The sequence below is a fragment of the Toxorhynchites rutilus genome, chromosome 1 (genome assembly GCF_029784135.1).
Source record: "Toxorhynchites rutilus septentrionalis strain SRP chromosome 1, ASM2978413v1, whole genome shotgun sequence".
Taxonomy (NCBI): domain Eukaryota; kingdom Metazoa; phylum Arthropoda; class Insecta; order Diptera; family Culicidae; genus Toxorhynchites; species Toxorhynchites rutilus.
This window is the reverse complement of record NC_073744.1, coordinates 169,021,960-169,034,319: the sequence shown is the minus strand read 5'-3', so window position 1 is coordinate 169,034,319 and position 12,360 is coordinate 169,021,960. Positions and strand designations below refer to the sequence as shown.

At 37.3% G+C, this 12,360-nt stretch overlaps 1 protein-coding gene across 4 annotated transcripts in view; it reads right to left on the bottom strand.

The window, feature by feature from the left end:
* Positions 1 to 12,360, bottom strand: part of LOC129773659 (ELAV-like protein 2) — a 30,840-nt gene that overhangs the window by 16,432 nt on the left and 2,048 nt on the right. The window lies entirely within an intron of this gene.

The following is a 12,360-nucleotide window of genomic DNA, read 5'->3' as shown; positions in this document are numbered from 1 at the left end:
GAAAAAGTACTTGGATATTCAATAAGTTCAGTGTTTCAGTGTGGTGCTCCTGTGGCCATGTGGGTAGCATCTCGACCAGATTGAACAATCCCTCAAACTTTGAAATCTTGTCGCCTGAATTTGCGGTGGGCACTTTTCATCCCAAAATACACATAAAAACAACTGTTTAACTAAATTATTTAAAGACGATTACTCCGAAACGCCAAAACCGATAATTTCGTCCAAATAACGCTATCGAAAATACGCTTTTTGCAAAATTGTTGCATGAGCTTCGTAAAACTTTCCAGAAGTTCTCCAACCAACTACTTAAAGGATATGAGGAAAATCATATTGACAAAGATCCGAATGGACTTTATTTAAGTTTTTTTTAAGTACTTGCAAATAACTTGTTTCCACGTTACATGGAATAAATGTTTGATACAGAAAATATGATAGAATGAAGACAGCCCTAAATCGGACAATTCCTTTTTCGAATTGAGATATTATCTATTTATATAGATAGAAGAAGATATAGGAGTGCGTTTTATCACATTAAAATCCATTTCTACTTTCGAACGAAGATCAATCTCGTTACCGCAAACATCAAATGGACTAACAACGCTTGTCAATATGTAATTGTAGAACACAAGCGAATTGAATTTTTCGAATTTTCCCATTTTCCTCCAGAGTTTTCGGAAAATTTTCAATTGTCATGTTTGGTTGAAATTTGTGCAATATTTTTATAGAACCCTCTCTCCTTTCCAGAGGAGGAAGGGGTGTTATACTATCATAGAAACATTCTCGAACCCAAAAACCCACACATCCCAAATTTGGCTTAATTTGCTTGATTATTTCTCGAGTTATGCAGAAATTTGTGTTTCATTTGTATGGAAGCCCCCTTTTAGAGAGGGGGGAGAAGAAACATTTATCGATCTCTAAAACCTCTATAACTTAGCATTTTGATTCCATTTGTTTGATTAGTGATCGAGTTGTTCAGCACCCTCCCCCCCTCTTTAGAGAGGAGAAAGAAGTGTCTAACCACCATAAATCCTCCATATGCCAAATTTGGTTCCATTTGCTTGATTAGTCCTGAAGTTTTGCAGAAATTTGTGTTTCATTTCTATGGCACCCCCCCCCCCCCCCCCCCTTTTTTAGAAAGGTTTAGAAAGGGAGTGTTGAACCATCTTAGAAATGTTTCTTGCCCCCTAAAACCTCCACATGCCAAATTTGATTTTATTTGCTTGATGATTTCTCCAGTGATGCAGAAATTTGTATTTCATTTGTATGGCAGCTCCCCCTTAGAGAAGGGGGTGGAGTGTTCAACCACCGTAAAAACATTTATTGCATCATAAAATCTTCACATGCCAAATTTGGTTTCATTTGCTCGATTAATTCTTGAGTAATGCAGAAATTTGTGTTTTATTTGTATGGCAGCCCCCCCTAAGATAGGGGGAAGGAGTATCTAACTACCATAGAATCATTTATTGCACCCTAGAACCTCCAAATGCCAAATTTCGTATCATTTGCTTGATTAATTCTCGAGTAATGTAGAAATTTGTGTTTCATTTGTATGACTTCTCGGAAGTGTCCCTTTTTTGGCTCGAATGCCTCTATTTTCTCGCACAACATACACTCTGTCCAATTTCTATAAGACCAGTTGATGATCTTGCTGATTTGTGTCATTGTAAACAAACAATGCTGCAATTTATATTCCAATGTGTAGGTATTGGTGACTATCATACATTGTATGACTTTCATATGTGTGTGTGCAAGAGCTGAGCGTAAACGAATGTTTTTGTATTTTTTAAGTGTCAAGTTTCTATAAGATCAGTTACGTTTTCCGTTGTTTTTGATGTCTTGATCAATAAATTTGTAAAATGCTGAAGTGAAAAATGCTCACGGAGAGAGAAGAAAGACAAATCGATGCATTTCAACAATAAAAATATTGGTGTAAATCAGTCGATCGTTTTGAATTTTTCATTGATAAACTTATGAGTTTCTGGTCTTATAGAAACTGGTCAGCTGAAATTATCATATTTAAGCACAATAAATAAACAAACAACTTTCTTGAACGAATATACTTTATTCTAAGCATTCAACAATATATGAATGTGTCTTGTTGAAATTCTAATTGTTTGTGTTGCAACGAAATATAATCAAGGTGGTCTTATAGAAGTTGGACAGAGTGTACAGCTGCCACCGAAAAAACTCTCAATCGGAATAATGGTGAATTGTTTACAAGTGCTAACCCACATTGTGCAATCCTTTATGCGTCTTTTTTGACTAGAAATTACTACTGACACGACCTAGTAAAAACGAAGGGTTTCTATTCGCACACCTGATTTGTTCGTTGGATATTTTAAGCAGTATTCTAGTCTAGAAATTTGATACAAACGAAACTGTTTTTCTTCTTATTTCTGTAATTTAGGCATTCAACAATATACCCTAGAAAGGACTTATCGGAAATCCTATTTTTTACCGAGTTAGAGCCATTTTAGTGATGCGGTATCAGGTTAGATGAACTTCAAACGCGTTTTTCTCGAAACAAGTTTTTCCAAAATGGCGTACACGATTTCTCAAGTTCTACTGAACCGATTCATGTCAAATGTATATGAATACAATGTGCATGCATTTCTCTATCGCATGAACCACTAAAAATAATATTTTTTAAATTTTATTATTTTTATAAAATCGGGAAACGCAAGAAAAAACGTTTTAAACCGCATTTTGTTTTTCAAACGACCGCCATTTTGTCAAAAAAGATGTTTTGACTTGTCCGAGATTCATGCGATAGCGGCGTCTCTACTGATTCAGAATTCAGATAACCGGAAGGGCTGAAATCGTGTACGCCATGGCACAACTTTTTTTTGAACCCCCTCACTTCATCAGCTTGTAACTATTCTAGTTATGAATATTTTTTCTCCGCTCATTTTTGTTTTATTGTTAAAAGATAGATGATCAAATAATTAAATAATGTATAGTGAAAAGTGGTTAGCGTCCCACACTATCATGCCGGGTGTTCGGGTTCGAGTCCCGTTCTGGTTGGGGGATTTTTCGTCAAAGAAAATTCTTCCGGCTTGCACTGTGGTCACGCGTATTCTAGAGCTCGCCACTCTAGAGTACATTCAAGGCGTGTTATTCGGCATAGAAATCTCAACCAAGTATTAATGAATGACGCTAGTTAATGAATACGTTGAGACGGCAAAAGTTCCACAGGGAACGTTAACGCCATTCAAGAAGAAGAAGAATAGTGAAAATATTCTTTGTTTTATTTTTACGGAGCTTGGAAAAACGTCCGAAATTCGTGTCTCTATACTAGAATATCCCCTTAAAACAATGTTCCTCAGATTTAATCTGTAGAAAAACTTGTTTATTTTCTATTATAGAATATTTAAACTAACAAGTCCGTTCGCCTATAGTCTTGAAGAAGATTGGAAAGGCCTGTGATTGAACTCATTAACTAATCAGTCAAGTTGTACGCAAACGCTCGACTATTTAGTTACATAGTTTTGTTAATAACTATTGCAATAAAAAACAGATGCAACCGCCTTAACTATCCCCGGTTTAACGAATATTTCATGATAGATCGAAAAAACAAGAAATAGAATAAACATTAGTGGTTGCGTGCAACCATGCAAACCAAAATCTGTGCCTTCGCTCCAGCAGTCGTGTATAATTGACCGGCTTATCATTCTGATCGCTTCTTATTCGCTCCACACGAGAGCGATAGGCGTTCCCACTGTGGGCTGCCATCTTCAGGGGACCGATAATAACACTCACAAACCGTGGGGCCAACGCCTAGTCACGCGATTCGACAATCAACACTGTTTCCTATAAATGATTCCACCGCCACACCGTTGACCAGCGTCGCGTTCCGATAACATAGCCGGTCTTCGTCGTCCTTCGGCGTGCGGAAGGAGCTTGAGACGATCATGTTTTGTTTCTGGTGACGGGTTCGTCTGCAGAGAATAAAAAAAGTGCAAAGTTTCTGACAGACAAACTTGGGATTTGAGACACCACCGCACAATTTGGGAAATTTTGAAAACGAAGAAAAAAAAACACAGAATGAATTGACCCGGTCTTCGCGAAGGAAAACAAATCACTCGTGCTCGTGTGGGGGTGGTGAAATGGTAGCAGGGATATTTTATTACCAGGCTCCTCGGTATCGATTTTTCCTCCTGCTGCCGCACCCTGTTTCCAGGAATATGTTGGAAATATATGTGTGCAAGCGTGCGTTTCAGAGTAGTGAAAGACGAAGAAAAAAAATGAATGGAAACCAGAAACCTCCCGGGGGACGACAAACAGTTAGGGGTGTGGAAAAGAAAGCGTTCGTGAACTGTGGGTGAGAAGGTGTTACAAAGCACCGTCCAACCGAAGGGTGAAAATGTGCTAAGCACGACACGTCTAAGTGTTCGATCAATGGGGTCAACGCTTGTAAGGTGTGCGAGAAAAGTAAAACCCATAATCTACGTAATGTTATGAGAAGAAAATTTCTTCGGTACTTCACACTCGGCAACGAGTAGCGTATCGCCATTTTGTCAACTCCATCAAGAAAACAAATAATCCGGGCAGCTTCCGGTCCAACAAAGCTCCGGCTGCTCATTCGCTCGCTAGGACTGATGGTGGTGTTATATGTTGTGCACTAGTGATGGTGGTGGTACTGATAGTAGTGGTTGCTTCTCTTTTCCGTGGGCACTCCCTGCCTGAAAATAGGTCATCATGGCCTTGTTATTGCTCCGGAATAGCTAGGAAGTGATGCAAAAGCGCATCGTCACTGGCAAGCTCAAGAAAAGAATGCGGTAATTACATAATATCGCCAATTTCCTCGCCCTAGCGCTGCATGCAGGGGCGTTTCCCTGCAAACTGGAGCACGGATAATCGGTGGATGATTGTCTTGAGGACAGCTGACACCAACCGAGGTGCATTGGCGCCTCAGAAAAAGATCTATAAACTCGCATTGTGATTTCAGTAAAGACGGGCGTTAATGTATATGTAATATAACTAATGTTCACAACTTGAACAACAAAACGGCTAATGAATGCGGCTGCTGAATGATTCACAATTGTTGATGGTTAAATACAATACAATAAGAGATTTTTTTTTTTATCAACGCATTTGTATTGTTAAATCGTTCGCTTGAAACAAACATCCAATCAAAAACTATGGGTGGGTTATATCTGTGAGATAACCGCAAGGTGGACGTAGGACTAACGTAACCATTTGTTTGAAGTTGCATCTGAATCAATTCTCAATGAAGTTCTGTTGTTGTTTTTGAAGGACTTTAACCCGAAGGTCATTCGTCCCTAAATTCTCAATGAATAAATGAATGAATATTTTGAAATAACGCTGAAAGTTTGTCGTGTTAGTGTGTGAGTGGATGAATATACTACTCAACTTGCAACTTTGATTTTACGTCCGTGTTCGGAAAACGCATTCCGATCAACACAATAGCAAGCATCGTCAATGAGTTAGATTGTTATGATTTCAATGGTTTGCTTTCGAAGCAACTTTTGAGCTATTGAAACAATTTTTTGATCAATAAGCAACAAACATTTAACGTGTAGACATTTTATCTTTCGAATTAATTGGTTATTGTATGATTTCGTTCAGTTGGTTTTTATTAACGTTCAAAATTTTGTTGCTCCGGCGTAATGCTCTCGTTTTCAAAACCTTGAACTTACACCTCACTATAGAAATGAAGGACGTAGTCCTGCGTCAAAATTTGCATCTTAAATTCTTAATCCTAATATTCTGGTAAAAGAACAAATATCTTTCGAATTGCGTATTTTGTTTGAGGCACAGCCAGGATGTACTAAAATGAAAGGTGGCTCAACTTGCTTAAGGGGGTATTCTAGTGTAGAGATTCCGTAAAAATAAAACAAAAAGTATTTTTACGATCAATTATATCATTATTGGTTCATCTATCTTTTAACAATAAAACAAAAATTTAACGGAAAAAAAATCATAACTAGAATAGTTACAAGCTGATGAAGTGAGGGGGTTCAAAAAAAAAGTTGTGCCATGGTGTACACGATTCCAGCCCTTCTGGTTATCTGAAACAAAAAAAATCGAACAGATTCTGAATCAGTAAAGATGCCGCTATCGCATGAACCTCGGAAAACTCAAAAACATCGTTTTTGACAAAATGGCGGCCGTTAGGAAAACAAAATGCGGTTTAAAACGTTTTTTCTTATGTTTCCTGATTTTTTTAAGTAGAATTAAAAAACTATTATTTTTTAGAGGTTCATGCGATAGAGAGATGCATACAGATTGTATTCATATAAATTCGACATAAATCGGTTCAGTAGAACTTGAGATATCGTGTACGCCATTTTGAAAAAAAACTAGTTGCGGGAAAACGCGTTTGAAGTTTATTGTTATAGCCCTACCAGGGTAGATACCGCATCACTAAAATGGGTCTAACTCGGTAAATAATGGGATTTTCGATGGACCCTTCTAGGGTATATTCTTGAATGCCTAAACTACAGAAATATGAAAGGAAATTTTTTTTATTAAATTTCTAGCCTAGAATATTGCCCTAAGAGGGTCTTCGTAGCCAAATTCGTAGCACGTTCGCTCACGTGAGTTCAATCGATAGTTGAAAAAGGGAGATAAACTTCAAAAAGACCTTTTCAATACGAACCTTTGCATTGCAAACTTTCTTTAGGTTTTTGTTTTCTTTGCAGAACGTATATTTTCAAGTAGAGTACTTGTGGTAGCAGAATACCACTGACGCAGATTTCCAAAAGCATAACAATCCTTCTACTGCATTTTGTCATACTTTTTGCATATGCAGCTCCCTTCGTCTGCTTGGTGACGAGAATGGTCCACATATTACAGTATGAACCAAGGCAATCAAGTGAAAGGTAAAACGATATGTCAAACTCGCTAATCGGTAATTGTTGACGTAAAGAACAAATTTGTTTACGAACTCAGTACGTATCCAAGCAACCTGAAAACATTCGATGGTAGAACAACTGTTTTGGGATTTGTCAGGTAATATTTCGGGAGGCGATCTAGCGTATTGGTAACATCCATACCTCTCACGCAGAGATCACGAGTTCAATTCTCACTCCCGACATTCTTCCAAAAGTGGAAGTAAAAGTGACGAACCAGTCGAAATGTGTTGAAAGTCACTATAATAGAGAAAAAAAGGTAGTATTTCGAATGTTCATTCGAAGTTATTTGAAGTTTATTTTGATCGATACTTGCAATATGCAGTGTGTAGCATATCAAGCTTATAATGACAACCTTACCGGTAACGCCTGTAATGCTTCAATAGCTGAAATATGAAATTATTTCGTAATCCCTCATTGGTCAAATGAACGTAGTTATCGTTCCTAGACTCGGTCGCCAAACCGTTCAAAGTGAAGATCTGAAATTGATGTTTTCTGCTTATTTCAGAGGTCCAGCATACCATTAAGGGCAATATCGGCTTCAAATAGTTTAGCACTCTTACGGTAAAGTTGTTTAACAGCGGTTTCTTCTGATATTGGCTCTGCTGAATTTAGCTCAACACGGTTGTTTCTTGTGTTTTAGTTTCGGATGGATAGTGTAACCCGCTAATTCGGACGTGAGTTCGAAGTTTGAGGGATTGCTCGGTCTGGTTGGGTGATTAATCAATCTAGACTACAAGAGCATTGCTTTTATCAATATCTGCGACAAAAAAATCATCGATTTTCAACTTGTGGCCTTGGTGAAGGTTACATACCGCGAAAGGAAGTCAAGTGAGGCATAATATTCTGTAGGTTTATGGCTGAATGTAGCACGAGAGCTGCCGGAATTCATCTCGATTTGGAGAAAAGGAAAGGTTTTTAGGGCTTTTGCCTACGTGCTATTTTGGCTGGACTTCGTTTCCTGTCATGGTGGGAAAATGACTCAGGAATGATATACCGTAACGTGTAGGTCGCACCTAAGGAAAAAAAATCGATGGGTTGTATCCGAGACACGACCGCTTAGGACGTAGGACTACGCGATAATTTTTTTAATTTGTTGGTTTATCATTTCGGATATTATTTGCGAATACGGCGAAATTTCATAAATAACTCTTTAGACTGAGACCAAAAATAAACTGCAAACCAGGGTTACCATAATACAATCTGTGTTTTTGGTCTCAAAAAATCTTATTATCTGTGTTTTTTCTCAGAAAATCTGTATCGAAATCTGTATTAACCTTTACGGTCGTTTGTTTGCTCTCAGCCACCACAACGTGCAACGATAATTTCTCGATTCATTTTCATTTTCCACCTGAAAATCCATTATTATTTACAAAATAGCGAAACACGAATATCAATGTCGTCAAAATTAATTCCAATTGAAAATATTGACTCCAATCGGGCAAACTTATCATGGTAGAACAAATGCGTGATCTTTATTTTTTCGATTTCACTTTTCACTGCAGTACATATGCGTAGCCCATTTTTACGAATTTTCCATAGAATATTTAAAAATATTCTTCAAAGTATTCTATCATTCCAATTTGAGTGGAGACAAACACATATATCAATGTCGATCATCTACTTGGACTTCTTTTGTGGGAAATTCCTTGTTTTATAAAGCCTGTCCACGTTAAATTTCGGACACTTTTCTTTCAGTGTAGTTTATGAAATATTTCACTTACATGACAGATGAAACCCTCCTCTTTATTTCGATGTCCAACATGTTTACATTCTTCTTCAGTTTGGTAAAATGGCGTCGAATCAAGTGGAAGTACGCAAACGTATTTTGCGCGAACAGTGTCGGTACGCGATCTCGCCAAAAAGCTAAAACTGCCGAAGAGTACCGTGTTTAGTGTGTGCAAATCGTTTGGCCAGCGCTTAACTGTGGATCGGATGGTTGGAAGCGGAACAAATCGAAAAGTATGCTCCCGACAGATGGATCGAAAGGTGGTTGCCATTATTGAGAAACATCCCAACCTTTCAGTTAGAAATGTGGCCCAAAGGTTGGAAAATCAAAATCATATTTACAAAAAGTGAAGTAGAGGCATGGACTGAAGACGTACAAAGTGAAAAAGGTGCCCCATCGTGATGATAAGCAAAATTTCACTGCAAAAAGCCGTGCTAAGGTGCTCTATACCCAGTTTTTGCAAAAAAGTTTATGTACCATAATGGACGATGAAACGTATGTTCGCGAAAACTTCAAACAGCTTCCGGGTCTCGCTGTTTATACTGCAATGCGAAGGAATGCCGTAGCCGAGTGTTTCCGGACCAAGAAGCAGTCTAAATTCCCCAAAAACTACTTGATTTGGCAGGCCATATGCAGTTGTGGCCGGCAATCGAAATCTTTCGTCTCTACCGGCACTATCAACAAATATGTCTACGAGAAAGAATGTCTCCAGAAGCGGTTGCTACCATTCATAAGAAGCCACGACTCTCCAACGTTGTTTTGGCCAGATTTGGCCTCTTGTCACTATGCAAAATCCATCCTGGAATGGTATAATGCACATGAGGTCAAATATGTGCCAAAAACAGCAAATCCACCGAACTGTCCAGAACTTCGCCCAGTGGGAAAGTACTGGGCTCTGATTAAGCGAAAACTATTCGAAACTAAGAAGAAAGCGAATGACATTAATGATTTCAAGAGCAGATGGAAAAGCGCCGCCGCCAGCATATCTGAGGATACTGCACGGAACCTAATGGCAGATGTTCCCAAGAAAGTTAAATGAATTTTACGGACAACGTAATTAACATCGAAAAAAGCTTTGATTGTTTTAGATATAAGTCTATTTTATTGAAATAAACAATCGGTTTTGTTGTATTACGTGAATTTTTTGTTTTACTGGCATCATCTTGGTGTCCGAAATTTAACGTGGACAGGCTTTATAGAAAATTTTGAAGCATAATCTTAGCTTTAGTATCATTGGTTGGCATAGTTATTATGAATTTGACGATGTTGATGGTATCCACGTAAAACATTCGCATTCACTATGCTTTAGTAGGAAAAAAATAAACGGTTTTATTAATTTATTGTGGAGCTAGCCGATGACGCAGACTTCAGCATTTTTTCGTCTTAGATTGAACATGAAAAAACAGTATTACACGCTACATATGAATGCGAAAATGACTCTCATTCATTGTGATTCGAATGCTATATGATTAAAATTGGTGAGCTGGGAAAAAATATTATTGAAATCAAGCCATAACTGATATTGAGTCGTTATTTTGAAAAATCTGAAAATCTGTATGAAAACCAAAAAGATCTGTAATCTGTATCTACAGATTGTTGGTTTCGAAAAGTCTGAAAAATCTGTATAAATACAGATTATTCTGTAGATAAGGTAACCCTGGCGCAAACACAAAAAAAAATCAACAATAAAAATTAGTAATGTGAGCTTTCCTAATCACAGTCTTCAAATATGACACATTCAAGTTTACTTATGTCATCGAGTAAAATATACTAACCTATGGTAGGGATGTCCCTTGAATCTGAAATTTATTTTACAAGCAAGGACCCCCGTCTAGAAGGACGAAAAATAAGGAATTTCGTGATTTTTTTCGAATATTAGGAATAAAGTGAATTGGGTATTTTAGTTATTGTTTAAGGTAAATTTGAAGATGTATTTTCCGTTTTTTAAGTGCACGAATAAGGATTATTACGCTGTTGCCAGCTGGATGCGTAGGTGCTGTTTGAAAATCGGTACCCTGCTAGTGGTATCGGTTCTGAAGCAACAGTTCTGAACGATTTCCGATGAATATTTTGAAATTTTAGGACAATACGTTACATTTAGTGTTAGCGTTACATAGGGGTTTTTGAAAATTCGAAAAATTATCAAAATGGCGGCCATTTTTGTTAAAAATGAATTATTTTTAATGAAAAATCGTCGTTCAGAAGCTCAAAAAAAATCGAAAAAATGAGAACGACTATGTAACGCTTTAGATCATTCATTTTTACATGCTGAGAAAAAATTCAGCCAAATCGGTCGAGTAGATCCTGAGATATCGATACCACCAGCTGAAAAAACATGGTTTCGAAAAAAACGCGTTCAAAAATTCGTACAGCAATACTATATCCCTTGAGATGACCTCATACTCTTGGCTATAACTTTACAACGAAATCAAATATCGAAAAATTCTTCTCGGACAACATTTCTGAGGGCATAAGTTTCTTAGAAATGAAAAATAAATCGATTTTTTCGATTTTTTTTTATTCAACACGGCTTGCCAAGTTGAATAAATAAGACTAGTGTTATAATATTTGAGTTCTATAATGAGTGGTATAGTATTGATAATCGGCGGTGGATATAGCGTTCAGACTATAGCGAATGTATGTAGATTGAACAAATTTTCATGTATTAAATTTGCTCAGAAAATAATGGCTATGTGACATATTGTAAGTCGTATATAAAGCGGGATTAAATCAAAATGGTATATTATATTGATCAAAGTATACATCGTGTATATCTAAAACCGCATAAAATGCGAAAATCTTGATTTTATTTATCATGACAGATTAAGTCTTAATTCGCTAAACCAGCCATCGGTTCTATATTGTAATAAATCGTATATTCGTATGACAATAGTCGAATAATATGCATACACTTATCGTTTATTTATCCAAACTAATTCGTAACCATTTTCCAAGTATGTATATGCCAGTTAGGTGTATCATCTTCTACCCGAAATATTGGATAAATGATGATGTATATATGCTGGTTATACGATTTAATGTTTACTGAGTTCTTCAATAAGTCTTCAGTTGTTCCTCTTCATCTATTGCACAAATATTGTGTCAGTGAAATTTATCCAATTCTTGTGCTATTCGAACACTCCAGGCGGCATTGGCAACAAAATACCAGCGCTGATATGCATTACCAACTCGCCAGTCATTCTGCGAAATGCTTCGAGCGTGGAAGTGAATCCATCTGCGAATTGTGCCAGCATAAACATGTGACCAAATCCGAAATCCTGAAGCCGGATCGATGTTAAGCCGATATTCTACTATAAATTTTGACACTTGTGTTTACCATTTACTCACGTACAATGTACGAATAGTTAGTACGGTAGAAAATGACTATCGAATTGGTACTAGGTACTATAAGATTTGTTATATAAGTACTAATTATTTCTTTCAGTGTATTGATGATTATAGATCCGTGATGCATTGGAGTACCCCTCACCAATGTTGTTGTTTACATTATATTTGACGTTTAACTGTAGTGGCTGTAGCCCAGTTAGCGAGCGCCCAGTTAAAAAGCAGCCCAGTCAAATAACGCCTAGTTAGCGAACGAGTGCTGTACGTTGGATCAAAGCAATGGCGAATAATGTTTCGACTTTGATTCACATTAAAGATCCGAGAAACTAACACCGTGTGTATAAAAAAACACCGCTTACTGGCCCACCACGGATCACCGGAAATTAGCCCCGCTAGAACGATAAACCATAC